The sequence below is a fragment of the Dipteris shenzhenensis genome, chromosome 20 (assembly GCF_047967505.1).
Source record: "Dipteris shenzhenensis isolate YYH24624 ecotype China chromosome 20, Dip_SZ_1.0, whole genome shotgun sequence".
In the NCBI taxonomy this organism is placed as follows: Eukaryota; Viridiplantae; Streptophyta; class Polypodiopsida; order Gleicheniales; family Dipteridaceae; genus Dipteris; species Dipteris shenzhenensis.
Window position 1 is genome coordinate 54,155,626 of NC_141615.1, and position 22,165 is coordinate 54,177,790.

Sequence of the window (22,165 nt, forward strand, 5' to 3'; positions counted from 1 at the left end):
GGAAACTCTCCTAGCATTGCATTGAATTAAAGAGAACCAATAAACAAACTATTAGTAGGCTATGTCTCTTAATTTAGGCCAAGATACTAACTTGTTGGTTCATCCTATGTATCTAGTAACTTTAAAATTGGCCAAAGGATAGTACCCCATTGTGATCTTCAGGGGTGTGTGTGTGTAGTGTGGTTAAAATTCAAGTATAAAAACTAGACATAATATCCAAGGAAAAAAATGTGACAAAACTTAGATGGCCCTACTTTCAATGAAAGTAAGAGTAGTGGAGCACTTCAACATAACAAATGATTACCTCCACAAAGGGAGCCATGTGCATGCAATCGAGGGGCGTGTCTCCTTTCGTATCTTCATTCTGTATGCTGATCTCCGTCGATGGTGGGATTTCTCCTGCACATGACGTGCCCGCCAAGCTTATTGCAGGCCTCGAATCACCGTAGAATCTTGTTGGCTCGCTCGTGAGCTGCACTCCATGTTTGTTGAATTTGAACCTCATCCCTCGAAATGCAATCGGTAGATACTGCCTGCACATTCGAGAATGCAAAACATAGTGCCCTTCAAAGCTGCTTTCCAATTCAACCCCCGCTACCACAGAAGTCCTTGTTGTCAAGCTTCCCACTAAATTCAGGCCTACTCCATCCCTTTTCCTGACTCCATGAATCTGTATGCTTTGTGCTTCTACCACCACTAGCTAGTTTTCTTTTTATTACTTTTTATTACTTTCAATGCTACTAAAATACTATGAAAGAAAGTAGAAAGTGGAACCATTCTCCAATCATCCTTAATGGTGCATTCTAAAAGTCCCCCCTGCCCCATGGCCTCATCTTGTCGATGCTTTACCTCCTCGATGCTTTACCTCCTCATGATGAGCATAGGGCAATGTATGCGGGTGTGGCAATGCATCCTACATAAAAAACAAAAGATAATTAAATCAAAGATGGAGACACCTCCAAAGAGATCTCAATTGATTTTAACAAAACAAACTTACCATGGATATGCTTGGATCATTCTCCGTACATGGAGATGTGATTCAACGTAATTCTATGTTTACAATACAACCTCCCTCGACATCGTTCACATCTGCATTTAACGTTTTGTTCCAACCATTTCTCACGATTGTGAAGACCGAGGCTTTCATCCTCATCACTAGATAAGCTTTCTGATGATGAAGACATCCTGCAAACATTAAATTCAATAAGAAATCTTTTCCATATGCATGATAAAAATTGTCAATCAAACTGTATGCATATCATTGACCTTGAATTTTGGCAATCCTGCCATAATATTCTGTGTTTACATAGATTTTAGCCTCTGTATGTTCATGTGCCTAATGCGTTTGTGCCATATTTCAATATCTGACACAACACCTTTTGTTGAGAGTTCACGCTCAACATCATGTGATCATGTGTGCATAGCACCATCACGTGATCATATGTGCATAGCACTAACCTTATAGAGTGCTATAAAGGAAAGGGTTAGATCCCCTAACCCTAACCCTAAAAGGGTTTGTATATATTCTATTTTTTCAACTAATTCTAGTGTACAGTTAGTCATTTGTGGTGTGCTCTCTAGCTGTGCCCTCTCTCCTCATCTCCACTCTTCTCCTCTCCCCTCTTCATATTTTGTCATGGTATCAGAGCTCCCTTGTCTTCCGCTGAGACATTGAGATTCTTGAGAGTGTGAGAGAGATTGTGAGATTGAGAGTTCTCTTGAGTGATCGTGAGTTGCTTCCGTTCACTTCCGTTGAGAGAATTTTCGTCGATTCATTTGAAGAATTTCCGTTCATTCTTATTGTGAGAGAGAGATTTCATTGAGCTAGGAATCCATTGCTTGTGAGTCCTATCTCTCCTGCAACAAGCAAAGCTCCTACGAAATCTCTTTTCAAAGAGAGAGAGTTCTGTTTGGCACTCAAGGACCTTGAGAGAATTGGAGTCTCTCATGTAAGTGGAGAGACCCTCCTGCAGACTCGCACCTTTAGCCTCTCTATCTACAAGCTAGGCACCAGCGCGCCAGCAACGACTCAACGGAGAAGACGACGGAATCCGGAAGATTCCGTCCGAATCTTGTTAGATTTCGGCTTCCCACAGTGTGACACGTGGCCCGTGCGCCATGTCAATCCTATCTACCACGTGCCAATCCTATCTGCCACTTGTCAATCCTATCTACCATGTCATCAGCCTATCCACACTGCCACATCAGCATTGACACGTCAGCAATACACGTCATCAGGCCATGTCATCCTCGACTGCCATGTCATCACCGACTGCGACGTCACCTGACACATCATCAGTGACACGTCATCAACCACGTCACTTGCCACGTCATCAGTGACACATCATCAAGCCACGTCATCGGGCCACGTCATCACTGCCATGTCACCTCTGCCACATCAGCAGTGCCACCTGAGCACTGACCCCTGCAGGCACAGTCCCTTGCCAGGCACATTGTGCACACACTGCATGTGCACACTCCTGCCACCTTAGCATAGAGCTTCACTGGCACACCTCTTGCTAAGAACAGTGCCACATCATCATTGCATGTGACTCACTGTGACACATCATCATTGAGCACCATTTGCACTCCTTTTGCCCCTCCACCTAGATCAAGTCGTATCTCTTGATCCAGGAAGAATTTGAGGGCGCTCCAAAAAGGAAAGTCGCTCGTTTTTTTGTGCTCTACGCGCTCGTCACATCACGCGCACACTTTGGTGCAAGTTACACTCACTTTTGAGCCTCGCCGACAAAATCACTTCCTTCACGCACATTTGCCTCTACATCGACGCATCTGACCCAGCACTTAAAAAGAACAAAAGAAAAGGAATTATTTGCTGCTCTTTCATCGATCGATGGTTGGTTTAGATCTAGATCAGAGTAGACTAGATCGCCATAGAGGGGACGCTTTGAATTCCCCAAGTTGCCAATCTAAGCCATGCCCGAAATTCCCGACTAGTACCTACTCGGAGTCAGTCCATACGCTCACATCCGATTTCACATCATTACATTACCTGAAACCTTACGTTCATTAGTTCAGTGAGCAGACTTCAGAGTTTAGAGGCATTGCAGATTGATTCAGTGGGCAGAAATCATTTGATTTCACACACACATGCCACCATTGTAAAGCCTATTTGGCTACCTCACGGCATCGTGCACATCATTTTCAGCCTTGTAAAGCCTCTTGGCTATTCCCGGCATCATTGCCACAAGCCTTGTAACACAGATCAGATCTTATATACTGCAGTTCTATCTTCACCGACGGTACAGAGATTTCACTTGGCATCTTCAGTGTATTTGCAGTTGATTCATACAGAGTTTTCCAGGACATTTTTTGAGTACATTGTTTGCACCATGTCGACTAGCAACCTCAATCTGGAGGCATCTGCTAAGTTAGACAACTCCAATTACGGTACATGGAAATACTGAATGGAGACCATTCTTGTGCTTCAGGACAAATGGGAGTATGTCGATGGATCTATACCTAGACCATTGGCCGATCCAGCCACCAGTAGCTCTACTCCATCTGTTGTCACAGCACTAGCAACGGGATCTACATCGGGATCTACATCTACACAAACAGTTTCCGCACCAGTAGCAGATCCTGCCATTGCCCGAGCTCAAGCAGAATGGGATAAGAAAGACAAGTATGCCTATCACCTGATCAAGCAGAATGTGCAAGATGTCATGCTAGGACAGCTCAACACAGTCAAGACATCAAAAGAAGCATGGGATATGTTCGCAGCTCTCTACGAGTCCAAGAACACATCCAGGATTCTCACCCTGAGAAACCAGATCAACCAGAGTTTCTGCAACAGCAGTGAAACCGGTCATGCTTATGTACTCCGCATCAAAGACTACAACAATCAACTTGCAGCAGCAGGAGAGACTATGAATCCCGCAGAAATGGTTCAAGTAATCCTGAATGGACTAGGAGAAGGATATGAGAATCTAGTTCAGAGTATTGCCATCCAACGGCAAATTCCAACACTGGAAGAACTTCAGTCAGTTCTACTTGGTGAAGAACTCAGGACTCAGGCCATTCAAGCACATAAAGGTCATTCTAATGACCAGGCATTCACAGCTTCAGACAGAAGCAGAGGCAAAGGCAGAAACAGAGGTAGATCATATCAGAAAAGTGGTCATCATCAACAAAATCAGCATCAGCATCAGCATCAGCATCAGCATCATCCTCAACAACATCAAAATCAGCAAAGAGGAAATCATTCCAATCGAGGAAGATTCCAAGGACGAGGGAATGCATCCACCAATGTGTCAAACATCCAGTGCAACTATTGTCACAAGTTTGGACACTATGAAAGAGATTGCCGCAAGAAGCAGTACGACCAAGGCGGTCAATCCACCAGCAGTAATCGAGGGAATTCCCAAGGAAGAGGAAATCATCGTGGTGGACATTCTAGTCACAGTCATTTTGCAAATGAACATGGAAATATGTTTCTTGCAAGTGAGGAATTGCATAAGACTGATACAATGCACCTAGACACTGATTTCAATCCCAAAGAGGATTTCAGCTATCAAGTCGACCAAGTGGAACAGGATCCTTGGTACATCGACAGCGGTGCATCATCTCATATGACAAATCATCAGGAATGGTTCACAGAAATGAAGCCATTAGAAGGTCAAAAGAATGTCATCTACACAGCAGACAATACACCGAATCCGGTTCAAGGGACAGGTGTTATCCCTATGAACAATTTCACTGGTACAAAAGGATTAGTCAAAGATGTGCTCTATGTTCCGAAGCTCAGCAAGAACCTTTTGTCAGTAGGTCAAATGACGGAACACAACTACAAAGTCATCTTCGACGGTGATGAATGCACTATCAGATACAAATCCAAAAGAGGTCAGCTAGTAGCAAAAGGTGTCAAGGAAGGACGCTTATACAGGATGCTAGCTACAGTACCAGATAAGCATGCCATGTCAGCTCAAATGCAACAGATGCCACTATCTGCAAAATGGCACAAGAGATATGGTCATGTCAACTTCAAGTACTTGTTAGATCTAAGGAATCAGAATATGGCAATTGGGATTCCGAAGCTACAGTTTTTTGGAAAAGTTTGTGAAGCATGCTGCTTCGGCAAACAAAAGCGAACCAACTTTGTCAGAAGTACCTCTCGTGCACGAGGTATTCTTGATTTGATTCATACAGATGTATGGGGTTATGCCCAGACCCGCAGCATCAATGGTTCACTTTATTACTTGACCTTCATTGACGACTACAGCAAATATTGTTGGGTCTACTTTCTGAAAGAAAAATCTGAAGTGTTTTCCAGATTTCAAGAATTCAAAGCCATGGTAGAAAACCAAACAGGCAGAAAGATCAAGGTCATGAGATCAGACAGAGGAGGTGAATACATGTCTTCAGCATTCATAAACTTTTGCAAAAATCATGGCATTCGAAGACAATTCACATGTGCAGATACTCCTCAGCAAAATGCAAGAGCTGAAAGGAAGAACGGGACTTTAGCAGACAGTGCTAGAGCAATGCTTAGTGAAAAGCATCTTTCGAATCAATATTGGGCAGAAGCAATATCTATATCTAACTACTTGCTTAATCGGCTTCCTACCAAACCGATACAAGGTATGACTCCTTATGAAGCATTCACTGGACACAAGCCACGCATTGGGCATCTCCGCATATTTGGTTGCATAGCATATGCCCACATACATGATGATCATCGCAGGAAATCGGATGCGAAGTCACGCAAATGCATCATGGTTGGCTACAGTGAAGAAAGCAAAGCATACAAATTGTATGATCCCATCAACCGCAAAGTCATTATCTCCAGAGATGTAATCTTTGATGAGGAATCAGAATGGAAAACCTCACCTACATAGGAGATAGAAGCATTGACTTCATAGTCATCTACAGAACAAGTTGATGAAGAAGAGCAAGAATTGCCAGCAACAACCCAAGCAGCGCCATTACTCTCTACTACAAAGTTCAAGGGGACGACATTACTATTGCACTTTTGTACGTAGATGATCTGATTGTGACAGGAAGCAAGGATAGCTTCATCAGAAAACTAAAACAAGACTTATCTGCAGAGTTCGACATGAAAGATCTTGGACATATGCACTATTGTCTTGGAATAGAGTTCTGGAGAGATTCAGATAGCACATTCATGAGTCAGCTCAAATATGTTGACAGTCTCCTGAAGAAGTTTCATATGGCAGATTGCAAGATTGCAGCCACTCCCATGGAACAGAGCTTGAAACTTACTAAAGATTCAGAAAAGCCTACAGTCAATGACAGATACTACAGGCAACTCATTGGATCTCTTATATATCTGACAATCACACGGCCATATATTTGTTATGCAGTAAGCTCACTAGCATAGTTTATGGCAAATCCAAAACAGTCTCACTGGAATGCAGCCAAAAGAGTCTTGAGATACATCAGAGGTACAAGACAGTTTGGGATAGAATACAGAGGAAGTCATCCACGGTTGCATGGATACTGTGACAGTGACTATGCTGGAGATCATGAGACCAGGAGATCGACACAGGGATATGCATTTTTCCTTGGTCAAGGTGCTATATCATGGTTGTCCAACAAACAGCCAACTGTTTCTTTGTCTTCGACTGAAGCAGAATATAGAGCACTCACTACAGGTGCATGTGAGGCTATATGGCTCAGAAGACTATTGTCAGAAACAGATTACTTTGATGAGTCAAAGCCAACAACAATATACTGTGATAATCAATCGGCTCAAGCATTGGCCAAAAATCCAGTATATCACTCCAGGACAAAGCACATTGATGTCAGAGAGCACTTCATCAGAGAAAGAGTGTTACTTGGTGACATCACACTGCAGCATTGTGATAGCAAAGAAAATGTTGCAGACATCTTTACCAAACCACTCGGTAAAGAGCTATTCGAGAAACACCGACTAGCTCTTGGTTTGATGTAGAGGAAGGACATTCCCATTAAAGGGGTGTGATGGAATGTAATGCTCAGTCCTTCTTCGATTCCCCAGAATCATCATCTTGAGGGAAGGCCTACTTCATGATGTTGATCTTGAGGGAAGGTGTTGAGAGTTCACGCTCAACATCATGTGATCATGTGTGCATAGCACCATCACGTGATCATATGTGCATAGCACTAACCTTATAGAGTGCTATAAAGGAAAGGGTTAGATCCCCTAACCCTAACCCTAAAAGGGTTTGTATATATTCTATTTTTTCAACTAATTCTAGTGTACAGTTAGTCATTTGTGGTGTGCTCTCTAGCTGTGCCCTCTCTCCTCATCTCCACTCTTCTCCTCTCCCCTCTTCATATTTTGTCACCTTTCCCATGCGCAAACATAGTAGCTTCCATGTCAGGCATGTCAACATCTAAGGAGAACATTCTGCCATTCTTATTGCCTTTTGCAACCAGGTGGCACTGATTTTGCATGTCTTCAACAAAACATCCTTCAGCATCAAAGCAGACCTGCAACCCCTGCTCAACCATCTGTCCAATAGAAACCATATTCTTGGTGAAATTTGGAACATGAAGTACATCTGCCAAGTACTTTGTTTTGCCATCTTGCATAGCTAGTGAGACCATCAATTGTGCAATTGGGTGAGTAGTATCATCATCTGTTGTAGCAAAACTAGGCCTTATCTAGAGATCTGCATCGACAAAACCACTCCCCATGACTAGTCATATGATTTGCAGCCCCGGAATCAACATACCAAATCCAAAAATGACAAGACTCAACTTGTTAGGAATTGAATGCAGACACATCACTCAAGTATCTTTAAATGCAATCACGTGCATGCAAGCAAAGGCGATCACGCAAGAATTGCATAAGAGAGAGAGAGAGAAGGTCAAGCAAGAATGTCACAAAATCCTAAACAACAAAACAACCCACCCAAAAAGCAAGTGATTAAGCTGGGTAAGGGGAAGGATAAAGTGATAGTTCAAAATGATTCTGATGAGGATACCGCCACAGTAGCAACCTTAGAAATGGCAGGGAGTTCAGAAATGAAGTCTAGCCAAGGAGGTAACCGAGAGGAGAGTTTAAATGATAAATAGGGGACAGAGCCTCGACCAAATACACCCAATAGATTTCACAAATATCCTAATCCCATCCAGGAAAAGGAGAATTTAGTGAAAGCTAGAGCTCCTGTAGAAGAATGTCAAGAAACGCAGGTGGAAACCAAGGTGCCAGTTGACATTAAATTCCAACAACATCTGTGGAGAGCTACGGCTAGGCAAGCCTAAACCACATAAGTACAAGCTAGGTTCTTGAAGGAGGGGAAAGTATATCCCACAAATGCAAGGTACAAAACAATTCATCATTGTAGTTCTATTCCTGTCGATACTCCATCTCGCATTCACAGTGTTGCAAGTCACAATCCTTCACTGAGTTGTCTTGCAAACATACCCACCAAAAAAGGTCAAGCAGTCCTAGTCCTTGCCATACAATTCCATGAACACTTAGTACAAGCACCAGTACATCAAGGTAACCTTTCTCATACCAGCACCATTTCACCCAAAGAGGAGGTTAGCTAACCAAAAACTCAACCTAACACAAGGCAATGCTGAAACATTGACTAGTCGCTTGTTTCCAAAGGGGGGGGGCATTGACACTTGGCAATACACACCTGCAAGGATTTCATCTTCCAAAGTCTTCAAGGAAGATGCCTGCAAGACTAGGACACCTATGTCCAGAGGAGGGAATTGTGCCTCACAATTGAATTCAACAACATTAAACTTAGACTTATCCCTTTCTAAGATCAAATGTTCAAGTGGGTGATGCACTAGGCTATCCCAAGAGGAACTACTCATACCTCATTCCCTTGCCAAATCTGACTTAGAATTCAAGTGAGGTGTGGGGTACTTTGCAACACAAGGCTAATCAAAGGTTGGCCAAATGACTTAAAAGACATGGCAAGTACAAAGGTGTCCTACGAAAACCCTCTTAGTAAAAGAGGATGATGTCATCATGCAAGCTCTCAAACCAAATCCAATAGAAAGTCAACTACTTTATTTAGTACACCATCCATCTTCATCACAAATCAAAATGTTTTAATGCAAAGAAACCGTGCCCATATAATCCCTTCCCTAAAAGGAGAAATTGATTCTTAGTAAAATAATCAATGGTTCATGCTCAACTGAAACAAACACTTATCCATCAAGTCACAAGCTTATGCAATAGCACATTCTGATATCATGTAAAACTTCAACTTCTCCACATTTAACATCTCTCTCGCTCATTTTTTCATTTAAGACATCTTCAAAGAAGACCCGACCACAAGATGTTGTACCACTCATGCCATCCATCACAAAAAAATATCACCATTGCCACTATTCAAAACCATATGTAATACATCATTACATGCATGCTTTCATGTCCATTTCATGACAATTACCAAAGTAAATGAGTATTCTGTAAAAACTAAAACATGATTAAAACCATACCCATTCCATCATTTCTCACCAAAACCAACACTTTAGCTATGCGCAAACTAACAAGGACCATTTTCGTCATGTTCACCGATCAATGACACAAGACCAAGATGTAAATCTCAATTGCAATACCCATAAGTAACATGCCCGGGGCACAAATCCAAGACTCAATCGGGGCTGAAATCACACTTGAAACCATCATCAATTCAGCCTACAACTACCCACAAATGGGGTGCAAATCCATGCCAATGAGAGCCAAGATCATTCACAAGGAGATCAAACTTTCCATCTATAGGGACTAAGGTGCATCCACATATAGACTTGGGACATGAACCTTAGCAATCACAAATACCCAAGGTGTTAAAAAAATAAAAACAAATGCTTCTCTCAACTCTGTGTATGACAGAAACACGAAGTGAAGGAGAAGAAGATGATTTGGAGAAGACAATTCGACTCTGCTCTCCTTCCCTACACTCTTGAGCACAACGGGCTGCCTACGGGGTGCAAAGCAATCATTTCAAGCTTCCTCCAGCCATCAAATCATCAATCTTTTACCTTCTGTGAGTGAGTTTCCCTTCAAGAAGACGTCAATTGTCCTCCTCCTCCTCCACGGGGTGTTGAGCAATGGGTTGCAGCTGATGGTAGACTTCCTTCAGGGCTCCTTGGTAGGTCTACAACCTTCTTTGATCATCCACAAGCCCTTCCCCTGCATGCACCCTGCCATGAATCCTTTCCTCCTCCTCCCCCTCCTCCTCCTCTTTCGCCTATCCACCTACCAAAACCATTCATCTTGGGGTCCAACCCCTTGTTGACATTTGGCATCCCCGTATCCACCTATCCATCTGCTTTTTGCCCTCTCTTTTGCCTTAGCATTCCAACCATTTCCTCATCATCTTTCATCTTATGTCCGACTTGAAGCTACACAACATAGCAACAAGCCCATCATGATTCAAAAACTTCCATGGTATCAATGTTAAACATCCTTGAGTAAGTCAAAACAATGCGGTGATAGTACTTCGGCATACCCAAAAATAGCAAATACTCTAATGAAAAAGGCATCCCCATGATATAAATCCACACCATGAGACCTCAATACCCATCACCATAACATCATCTCAACCAAAAAACTAAAAGATAAAATAATCATGCTACGGTGTAGCATACAGTCACAAGCACACCACCATCACCATAGGTAACCAAACTCATGTCTCTCGGCACCAAACACATAGTAACAAATGAATCCTATGCCATAAACAAGTGCACACCAACAATACCAAGACATCAAATCCACTAATCCACATCATAGAAAACCTCATGCTCCGCTAGCATATAGTCTCCACAAACCACAACCTCTCACCACTGGAAGAAAAATAATGAACATATCCAATGTTGTCCAACTGACAATCCAACATGCCACATCATAGTGTTGGAACCATCATTCTAACATTTAACAAAGAAATGCATGTCTAGCATGATGCCATAATACACCATAAACCAACTACCCAAAGTATCCCAGTGCAATACAATAGCACCTCAGATATCCAAATCAAAACCATGCCTCCTGATATATATCAGAGGTCCACATCAGTGCATCAAGAGATACTCAAAGTGTCTCAATCCTACAAAGAATCATGGTATCCATGACTCATCTGCCATTTGCCACCTAGGAACACCTTGGCAAGCCAAATAGTGCATCCACCTATCAAAGAAAAATAAAACCCAAATCCCAACGATGCAGTCTATACATACCTATGCAATTTCCCTTGAACACAATGATCATGTAATGCCCAGCTAAATGAGGAAAAAACCCATAGGAATGTGGTGTAACATGCAGAAGTAATATGCCAACACATGGAAAATGAAATGCAGCCGCACACACCATGCCTAATGCAAAAATGACGAGTTCAATGAGTGCAATGCAACACATAAAAGATGTCAAGGTAAACCACTCTGCTCATCTGACCCATTCAACTGCATATGTCCAAGGGATAACTCTGGATCTCAGCCCACCCACTTACCACTCAAGCTAGTACATTGCAGCACCCATAACCTCATAATCCCATGACTCAATGTCTCATTTAGGCGAGATAGGACCCCTTTGACAAATGTATCAAATCCAAAAGAACAAAAAAAACAAAATGCCAGAATGAATATTTACTAATACACTTGATATTGTCATGATTTGCCAATGTGAACATGCAACATTCATAACATCTTCACGTTATTGTGATTACATTGACATAATCCTTGGTCATATCAAATGGTTTGAGACCCTCTCGTATCTAATGGAAGAATTTTGAAACCATGGATGGATTTTTGTTGAAGTTGCATCATAGAAGTATTGCTACGTTGCTTCATTTGCTATATTTGTTGCTCGACTCTACTATGTTGATGCGTTGTTCAATGGCCTTGTTGAAAGATATGGCTGAATTGCTTTACTTCATTGCTTGTTGCATGTGAGTTGTTTCTCGCTCATGCTATTTTATTTTTCTCTTTGCCCCATTGCTTCCTTATGTATTGTGTTGCCTCATTCTACTACAATGCTTGGTGCTTAGATGTGTGGCTTTACTAGCTTGCTTCATTACCAAGTTGCTTGCCACTTGTTGCTACACTAGTGCTATTTTCTTTTTCTCCTTGAACTATTGGTTGGCTGATTTGCCTTAGAACAATCTTAGCTTCATTTTTTAGTAATGCTTACATTGATGACTACTATTTTGTGTGTTGCATTACTACTTTCTTGCATATGCTTTGTTGTTCTTGCTGATCCTTTCTTTTCCTTACGATGCTCACAAAGCTACAATGTCATGATGGCGTATATATATGACAAATTTTTTATCACTACTTATCTTTAGGATGCTCATGATGTTGCAATATGATGGCATATATACAAAAAAATGGAGCAACATATGTTGCTAATAGTCTAACTTGCTTTTGCTTGCATCCTAGTTCAGCACCATTATAGCTACGATCAAGTGACTAAGTGAGTAGAATAACATCAACACGTAAAATGCTATAGACACCAAAGACTCAATGGTGACCAATAGAAACCAGTGTGGGATGAGTAGTTAGAGTCAAATAGAGAAAGGACCTTGAAGAGGTGCTAATACCATGTCATGATTTTGAGGATCAGAGTGCAAAAGGGAAGCCTAGTGAGCATGTTTAGATAGAGTGACAAGTGCATGAAAGAGAGGGAAGATGAGATAGACCACACAATAGAAGATGATAAGGCTTGATGTATACAATTTTTTTCTTATATTAGAGTCTAGAACACGAATCTCCATAATTTATTCAAATAGGACTGAGAGTTCTACCCAATTTGGTCATATAACACACACTTGTGTACATCTTCTTTGATATACTTGTTTGCACTGATCACCACAATTTCTTTTCAACTTCATTATCATAATATGTTGTATTTGAGAATCCTAAATTAAAAAAAATTCATAAACACAACCCCTCAAAACTAGCATGCGTTTAAGTGACAAAAATTCATGAACACAACCCCCCAAAACTAACATGCATTTTCTCAATCTCTGCACTGTGCATACACACAGCAACCTTTCTATTGCAAATTTGCACACATGCAAAAATTGAGCATACATAGCCAAAAATGGCCACTTGTCCTAAGTGCCTATTGGAAATTCATGATGTCAAAATGGGCCCCAAAATTTCTCCCATGCTTCATAATGAACCTCAATCTGAGGTTGTGCATCTTGCACCCACAACTGTGTACCTACACCAGTATGCTTCCTAAAGTCCAAAAGAAAGGAGACTTTGATCCTCTTACAGGGTATCATGACCTTTTGTTGCCTCTGCTTGTTGCTTGAGCTGCTCACCATGAACCAAGCTCTAATACCATGTGAATAAGTAGATAGAGAGGAAGGAGACTCAAATCAGCTTTCTTCACAACACACAAAAGACAAAGGACACAAGGTGTGGGGGTTGAAGCCTATCTTCACTTACTTGAAAATAGCACACAACAACAATACAATGAGAGAGGGGTATACACTATATGTCTAACCCTAGAATACGTGTTTCATATGTGAATTCAATCCAAACAAATATGGCTTCCTAACTATGACACAAGTACAACCAACCAAGTCAACTTGGGGGGGTCACTATGTATAAACCCTCTATATCACGTGTGTTCAAGGCCTATATTTAAAATCCCTTATCTATAAATTTTTTCATTAATAAAATGTACCCCTTTTCTATACAAATCTATAAATTTTTTCCAAAACTATTTTAAATAGTCCCTTATGTATATTTATTTCTGTAAATTTTAGGAATAAAAAATATCCTTCTGTTGAACTCACGTGATAGGGTTAGATATGATGAGTGACCCCCCCGAGCAAGTCAATGACATAAATGGGAGTCACCCAAGAGATACATCGAGGGTTGATCTTGACATCTCAATAGGTCATGCTTGAGTAGATATAAGAGAACACAAGCATGTGGGTTTGGATTATTGTGGGAAATTTGTTTAGCATTAAGTGCTATCACCTCTCTAGTATAGAAGCAATGCCCTTTATAAAAGTTTCAAGAGAAAATGGTGGCTCTATAAATACAACCAAATAGGTGCCTTGGAGGGGTTTGGGGCTCTTTCTTTGAATTCTATTTGGACAAACCACATTATGTTGAAATAGATGATGATACTGCACATCCAATTGCACAGGTTGGTAAAGTGCCACTAGCTACAAAAGATGGCAGAATGAAGTACTTGGCAAATGTAATTAATGTTCCAAATATCACTAAGAACTTGGTTTTAGTTGGCCAAATGATTGAGCAGGGTTTGAAGGTCATATTTAACCATGATGGATGCTTTGTTGAGGATTTGAAAAAGTAGTGCCGCTTTGTTGCACAAGGCAATATAAATGGTAGAATGTTTACCTTGGATGTTGATATTCCTGAGGTTGAAGTTGCTATGTTTGCACATGGAAGAGGTGTCATTGCAAATATTGAGATATGGCACAAGCACATTGGGCACATGAAAATACAGAGGCTGAAAACTATGCAAATGCAACAAATTGTTGCAAGTTTGCCTAAATTTTACTACTACCATTTTAGTGACTGTTGCTAAAAGTCGCTATATAGCGACACTGATACAAAATATTATAGCGACGTTTTTACAAAGAGGTTTTTTTTTTTTTATAGGCCTTAAAAGTTAGTTTTTTCCAATGACAAATTTTTTTAAATTTTCATACATGTTTGAGCTCATAGAGAATAAAAAAATGAGAGCATGTATATCAAGCCTTTGAAGCTCATATATTCATGTCCAAGTTTGAGATGAGAAAAATCAAATAAGAGCATTTACATCAACTGTTTCATCTTGAGCCAAGTCTAAGGCGCCAAGCAAGTCTATCTCCAACTCTATACCGAGTTGATCTCCTATATCATCATCGTACTCTAGCAATAAGGTAAATACAACATCATCGTACTCTAGCAATCATCATCATCATCATCATCATCATCATCATCGTACTCTAGAATTTCAAGTTAGAAAAAACTACTGACTACAACATCTCTAGCCAAAGCTAGAGACTTGATCACCTGTAAAAAAAAATGCACCTCCCAGAGAATGCAACCTATACCACAAAAAACGGAGAAAAAGCATGTGCCCTTTTCCTTTCCCCTGCTTACCAGTTCCGTCAGCACCGGATGTGCCTCAAATTTTAGATCATACTATGCAATAATCCCACTGCACATATGATCATGAAATGCCCAACCAAATGATAGAAAATCCAAAATCATGTCATGCGAGATGCACAGAGAGTATGCAACACAAGGAAAATAGAATGTAGTCACAGTCAAAGTGCCTAAATGCAATGGACAAGTGAGTGCAAATGCAAACATAAAGATGACAGAGCCGATGTTGATAGAAGATAAAAGGCCACTCCGCTCACTCACTACTCTCGGCTACAGATGATCATGGATGTTTGGAGGTCTCACCCCACCCCTACCATCTCTCAACTAGCATGTTGCGAAAATTTCAAACTCACCCACGGCTCACTGTCTCATTCAGGTGAGACGGGACCTAAGCAACAAATATCTCTACATCAAAATAACAGCTCAAAAAAGATCAAAAGTGCATGTGAAAAAGATGTGAGTGCACAAGCAAAAGTGATTGCTAGGTGATAGGTCTAACATGCATCTTTTGTAACTTTTGCTGGACCATACCAACAACTCATTTCATAAAAAAATACATCTCTACTCACTTGCATCCTGGGAGTGGAAGGGTTATAACAACGATACCCTTTTGGCTGCAGAGAATACCCGCGATGAAGATGCATTTTTCTGCCTTTAGATCCAGCTTAGTTCTCCTCTCATTAGGAACGTGAACATAAGCTATGCAACCAAATACTTTCAAGTGTGAAATATTTTGTTTTCTGCTTGTATACTTTTCCTCATGCATCATGCCATGGACAGCTACAATGGAGTTCAGTTCATAATATACATAGTAGTTGCTACTGATTCAGCCCAAAAATAATGAAGCATCTTCTTTTCATTCAGCATAGCCCTTGCGACTTCTGCAATGTGCCTGTTCTTTCTTTCTGCAATCCCATTCTGTTGAGGGGTAGATCTGCATGGTTTCTCTAAATTTTCTATCTTTTAAATAATCACTACATTCATCTGAGAAATACTCTCCCCCTCCATCAGATCTCAACACTTTTATCTGTGCGCCCTTTTCCTTCTCAACCATGGCCTTAAAGGCTTTGAAGTGGCTGAACACTTCAATTTTTGCTTCATAAAGTACACCCATACCTTCCTTGTGTGATCGTCAATGAAGCTCACATAATAGTGGCATCCACCAAGAGAAGCATCTTTGGTTGTCCACACATATGAGTGGATCACCTCCAAATCCTTGTTGCTTACTTCAGCATTGTGTGGAAATGCATGTCTAACTTGCTTGCCCAGTTGGCATGCTTCACATACCTTTTTCATTCCATCCACTCTAAACTTTGGCAAAATTGCAACAATACTCTACATTTGCATACATTTCAATCTTTGTATATTCATGTGCCCAATGCACTTGTGCCATATTTCAATATCTACAATGACGCCTCTTCCATGCACAAACATAGTAGCCTACACCTCTAGGATATCCGCATCCAAGGTAAACATTCTACCATTTCTGTTACCTTATACTGTTGAGATATCAAGCTCCACCCCTGATGTATATCCTGGGTGACTATCATTTATGTCACCATCTTGTGTTAGGTATACTTGTGACGTAGTTAGATAGCCACGTATGTTTGGATTAGGTTCACATATGAACCGTGTATTCTAGGGTTACACATATAGTGTATACCCATTTCTCATTGTATTGTTGTTGTGTGCGAAATTGAAGATAGGCTTTAGCCTCCAACCTTGTGTCCTCTCTCTTTTGTGAGTTGTGAAGAAAGATGCAGTCGAGTCTCCTACCTCTCTCCCTACTTCTTTACATGGTATCAGAGCTTGGTTCGTGGTGAGGAGCTCAGGCAGCAAGCAAAGGCAAGCGGAGATCATGAAACCCTAGTAAGAGGATCGACATCTCCCTTCTTTTGAGCTTTTGGGAGCATACTGGTGCAGTTACACATTCGTGAGTGCAAAGTGCAAAACCTCAGATTGAGGCACCCTTCGTTGTGGAGCACGAGAGCATTAGTTATCACAAAAATCTCCATTCCGAGACTGTTTTGACCTTCATTTTTGCATCGCGAAGTTTCAGCAGGCACTTAAGAAAAGTAGTCGTTTTTGACTGTGTATGCCCATTTTTTGTTGTTGAGTGAAGTTACAATAGAAAGGTTGCTGTGTGCCCCATTGCAGAGATTCTAAGAAATACATGCCAATTTTGGGTTGTTGTATTCATGCATTTTTGTCACTTGGTGTGACTCGTGGTTGCTTGCCACCGCCCTTGTGAGGCAGAATTTTTGGTGTTACAGAATTGTTGGTGTTTGCCCTTGTGAGCCAGAACTCTATTCTTTTCTCTTGTAGTCACAGTTTTTGACTTTGCAAAATGTCTGAGAATCTGTCAACCATTGTTAGTGAGAAACTTGAGAAGGACAACTTCCAAGCATGGAAGTTCAGGATGACAAACTTCCTTATGGGAAAGGGAGTATGGCCATTTATCAATGGTGATGAGCAGGAACCAATTTTGGGTGCTGCTCCTACTACTGTAGAATTGAAGACCTTCAAAAAGTGGCATGAAAAGGCCAGGAAGGTCATGTACTGGTTGTCAATCAGTGTTTTAGACTCAATGATTGTGCATATACAGGATGTAGAGATGCCAAAGGAGGCATGGGATACATTGGTGAGGGTGTACAGCACCAATATCAGTGCGCGGAAGATGTAGCTCAAATAGGAGTTGCATAATGTGCAGAGGAAAAAGCTGAACATAAATGAGTATTCCATGAAGGTTAAAGGCGTTACATATTATCTTGGCTCAATTGGAGCACTTGTTGATGATGAGGACTGTGTCTGTGACCTTGAATGGTCTTGGGAGAGAATATGCACAATTTCAGACATCCATTGGAGTCCACGAGACCTTTCCTGATTTTTAGGAACTTATTGCTCTCTTGTTGAGTGAAGAACAAAGGAATGGTGGTTCAGCCACAGGAAGTTCTCAAGAGTCTGCATTCTACTCAAATCAGGATAAAGGCAAAGGTAGAGGAAGAGGCCGTTTTGGTGGCTATTCAAGAAATCAGAACCAACAGCAGCAACAGGAAAACCAGTCCTATGGAGGAGGACGTGGTAACTCTAGAGGCAGGGGGAGCTAAAGAGGATGAGGTTCATGGCAAAGGAATCAACAGGTAGATAGCAACATAGAGTGCTATTATTATGGGAAGCGTGGACATAAAGAGAAGACCTGCTATAAAAAGCAGAATGACATCAGAACTGGAAAGTTGCAGCAAAGCAACTATGCATCATCCAGTGGGCATGGTGATAACAGAAATGAGCACCTTTTTGTGATGCAGCACATGGTTAACTCCATGACAAAAAATGCAGCAGATTTCAAAAATGTATGGTTTGTTGATTCAGGTGCTTCTAACCACATGACCAGTCATGGTGAGTGGTTCAGTGATGTCAGAAACTTGGAAAAGCCTGGTTATGTTGAAACAGGTAATGATACTGCTCATCCAATTGCACAGGTTGGTAAGGTGCCACTGGCTATGCAGAATCGAAGAACAAAGTACTTGTCAAATGTACTTCATGTTCCAAACATCACCAGGAACTTGGTCTCAGTTGGCCAAATGGTAGAGCAGGGTTTGCAAGTTAGATTTAACCCTGATGGGTGCTTTGTTGAGGATTTGAAAAATTAGTGCTGCTTGGTTGCAAAAGGCAAAAGAAATGGCAGAATGTTTACCTTGGATGCTAATAGCCCAGAGGCGCAGGCTGCTATGTTTGCACATGGAAGAGGTGTCATTGTAGATATTGAAATATGGCACAAGCGCATTGGGCACGTGAACATACAAAGGCTGAAAGCTATGCAAACACAGAGTATTGTTGCAGGTTTGGCAAAATTCAAAGTGAATGGAATGCAAAAGGTATGTGAAGCATGCCAAATGGGCAAGCACGCCAGACATGCATTTCCACGCAATGCTGAAGTAAGCAACAATGCTTTTGAAGTGATCCACTCAGATGTGTGGACAACCAAAGTTGCTTCTCTTGGTGGATTCCATTATTATGTGATCTTCATTGCTGATCACACAAGGAAGGTATGGGTGTATTTTATGAAGCATAAAGTGAAGTGTTCAGTCACTTTAAAGCCTTTAAGGCTATGGTTGAGAAAGAAAAGTTCATGCAGATAAAAGTGCTAAGATTTGATGGAGGGGGAGAGTATTTTTCAAAAGAATTCAGTGATTATTTGAAAGAGCAGTGAATTCAGAAAAAATACTCATGCAGATCTACCCCTCAGAAGAATGGGGTTGTAGAAAGAAAGAACAGGCACATTGCAGAAGTAGCAAGGGCTATGCTAAATGAAAAGAAGATGCCTAATTATTTTTGGGATGAACAATAGCAACTGCTGTGTATATTATGAACAGAACCCCCACCGCAGCTGTCCATGGCATGATGCCTGAGGAAAAGTATACAGGTAGAAAACTAGATATTTCACATTTTAAGTATTTGGTTGCATTGCTTATGTTGTGTTCCTGATGAGAGGATAACTAAGCTGGATCCAAAGGTAGAAAAATGCATCTTCATTGGATATTCTCTGTAGCAAAAAGGGTACCGCTGTTTTAACCCTTCCACTCACAAGATGCAAGTGAGTAGAGATGTAGTTTTTGATGAAATGAGTTGTTGGTATGGTCCAAGAAAAGTTACAGAAGATGCAGATGCAGGAAATGGCAATGCTGCTGTAAATGTAGAGCAACAATCACAAAGTTTGAGTGGACCTAGTGAGTCCTCAGCCAATAGATCCAATGCATGGATAGGGAGATTGCGATCTATGGTCCTTTTGATGGCAGTCCAGATAGTGGTGTGCACAGGTATCATGTGAAGGGAAGGAGAAGGTGGACCCTCCACCTGTCTTTGATGTCTCATGTGGTCACTCTCATGTTGATGTTGAGTCAAGTGGATCAGAAATGAGCCTTGATGAGGAACTTGGGATTCCTTCAGTTGTTACTCCGGGTGTAAGAAAAAGTAGGAATGTGGTTAAGACTCCTGGAGGTGATGCAGGTACACGTAGGTCCACAAGTGTGAAGTATCATGTTGATAGGCTAAGATATGATGGTTTTTCAACCCATCATTATGCATATATGGTCAAAATCCTGGAAGAACCAGAACAACTAGCTTCTTATGTCATAACTAAATTGAGCATATGTTGCATAACAAACAATTGTTCATTTCTATCATCACTTGATGATGCATAGTTGCCTTGTTGCAACTTCCCATTTTTCAAATCATTCTGCCTTTTACAACAGTCCTTATTCATATGGCCTAGTTTTTTATAATAATAGTATTCAATACTGCTATTTGCATCATTCTTCCTTTGCACTTTGCCACGGCTTCTCTAGCTTCCCCTCCTTCTAAAGCTACCACGACCATCTCATCTTGCTGGTTCTATTTTCCAGACCGTACCCTTGAATGGCCACCTCGACCTCTACTTGAATCTAAATAAAAAGGAGACTCATTTGAATTTCCACTTGAAGGGTTGGTTCCATTTCTCTGCTCTTCATTTATCAAAAGAGCAACCAATTCTTGAAAAATAGGAAATGTCTCCCAAACTCTAGTAGATGTTTGAAACTAATGAAACTCCTTACTGAGACCATTCAAGCTCATAGACACCAAGTCATCATCTTCGACTAGTGCACCAATAGAAGCAAGCAAATCTACAAGCTTCTTTACCTTCATGGAGTAGTCTTTGATGTTCATATTTCCCCTTTGCACATTATGAAACTCTTGCTTGAGCTGCATCTTTTGTGCCTACGTATTTGTGCTTTACAATGCAGACAATGTGTCCCACGCCTCCTCTGGCATCTCTGCATCCTAAATGTGCACAATCATAGCATCAGATTTGCCCATAGAAAGCCAATACATACCTTTTTGTCTCTCTCATGCCAGGTCTTAAGAGCCTGCACTTGTGCTATAGTAGGGGTATCTGGAAGAAGAGGTTCCTATTCATCTCTTGTGATGATGAAATCCCAATAGCCTTTGCCCATCAAGAAGTTGGAAATTCTTCCATGCTTGGTGGTTGATTTTGTCCAGCTTCTCACTCACAATTTGTGTGAGACTATTAAAGGCCATCTCAATCAACTACAACCAACAATCTACAATTGGAAAAATAGAGATTATGCCTCACAAGGGCAAACAACACAGTTTTTGCAAACTCAACCTTCCATCACATAGAGAGCCAAAAACATAGGTCTACAACTGATGCTTGAAACCAACAACCACATAGTCACACCGAGTGATGTTTATGCATAGACAGGCATTCAACACCACTCTGTGCTTGTTAATGTGTCTACGTCCAAGGCATAGACCCAAAATTGTAGGTTTGTTTCTCCAAACACAACGATTCCTTGCTCACACAACCAAAAATGGCCACTCCTTTCGAGCAGGTCTTGCAAACTTGTGATGCCAAAACGAGGCCCAAAATGGCTCCGAAACCCAATTTTTCGCTACCGAAACCGCTACGCTATCATCTTGTCTAAGCAATGCTCCTCGAGCTCTGTGTCAAAGGTTGCCCCATGGGAGGTATTGCACTCACGACTATGTAGAGAATGCTCCTAAAGGTCCAAATGGAAAAGACCCAAAGCTCCTCTTACCAGGATGTTGCAAACCCTTACTTGTTGCTTGAACTCCTGACCAATGATACCATGAAAAGAAAGTGGGAGAGAGGGAGGAGTCTTGCTTGCAACTATCTTCACAACAAGACAATAGAGAAGACACAAGAGGTGGAGGCTCAAGCTTTCTTCTTCTTACTTGCAAAAGAAACACATCAACTATACATAAAAGAGGGGTATACCCAATATCTCTAACCCTAGAGTACATGGTCCATAGTGTGAACCCAAGCCATACATAAGTGGAAATCTAACTATGCCACAACTACCACACAAAAGTGTAGTTGTCATACAGTTGTTATTTAGTGGTGATGTAACAGCCACGACCAACCATACAAGAAAACATGTGTGCCTCAAGATCTATGGAGCACTCTAAGGTGGATGGAACCTATGTGGAAACATCATGAAGAGAGTGCTCATGACATGTACCTCAAGTCAATTAGGTTCCAAGATAGATTAGCTTGGACTCATAAACAGAATCTTGAGTG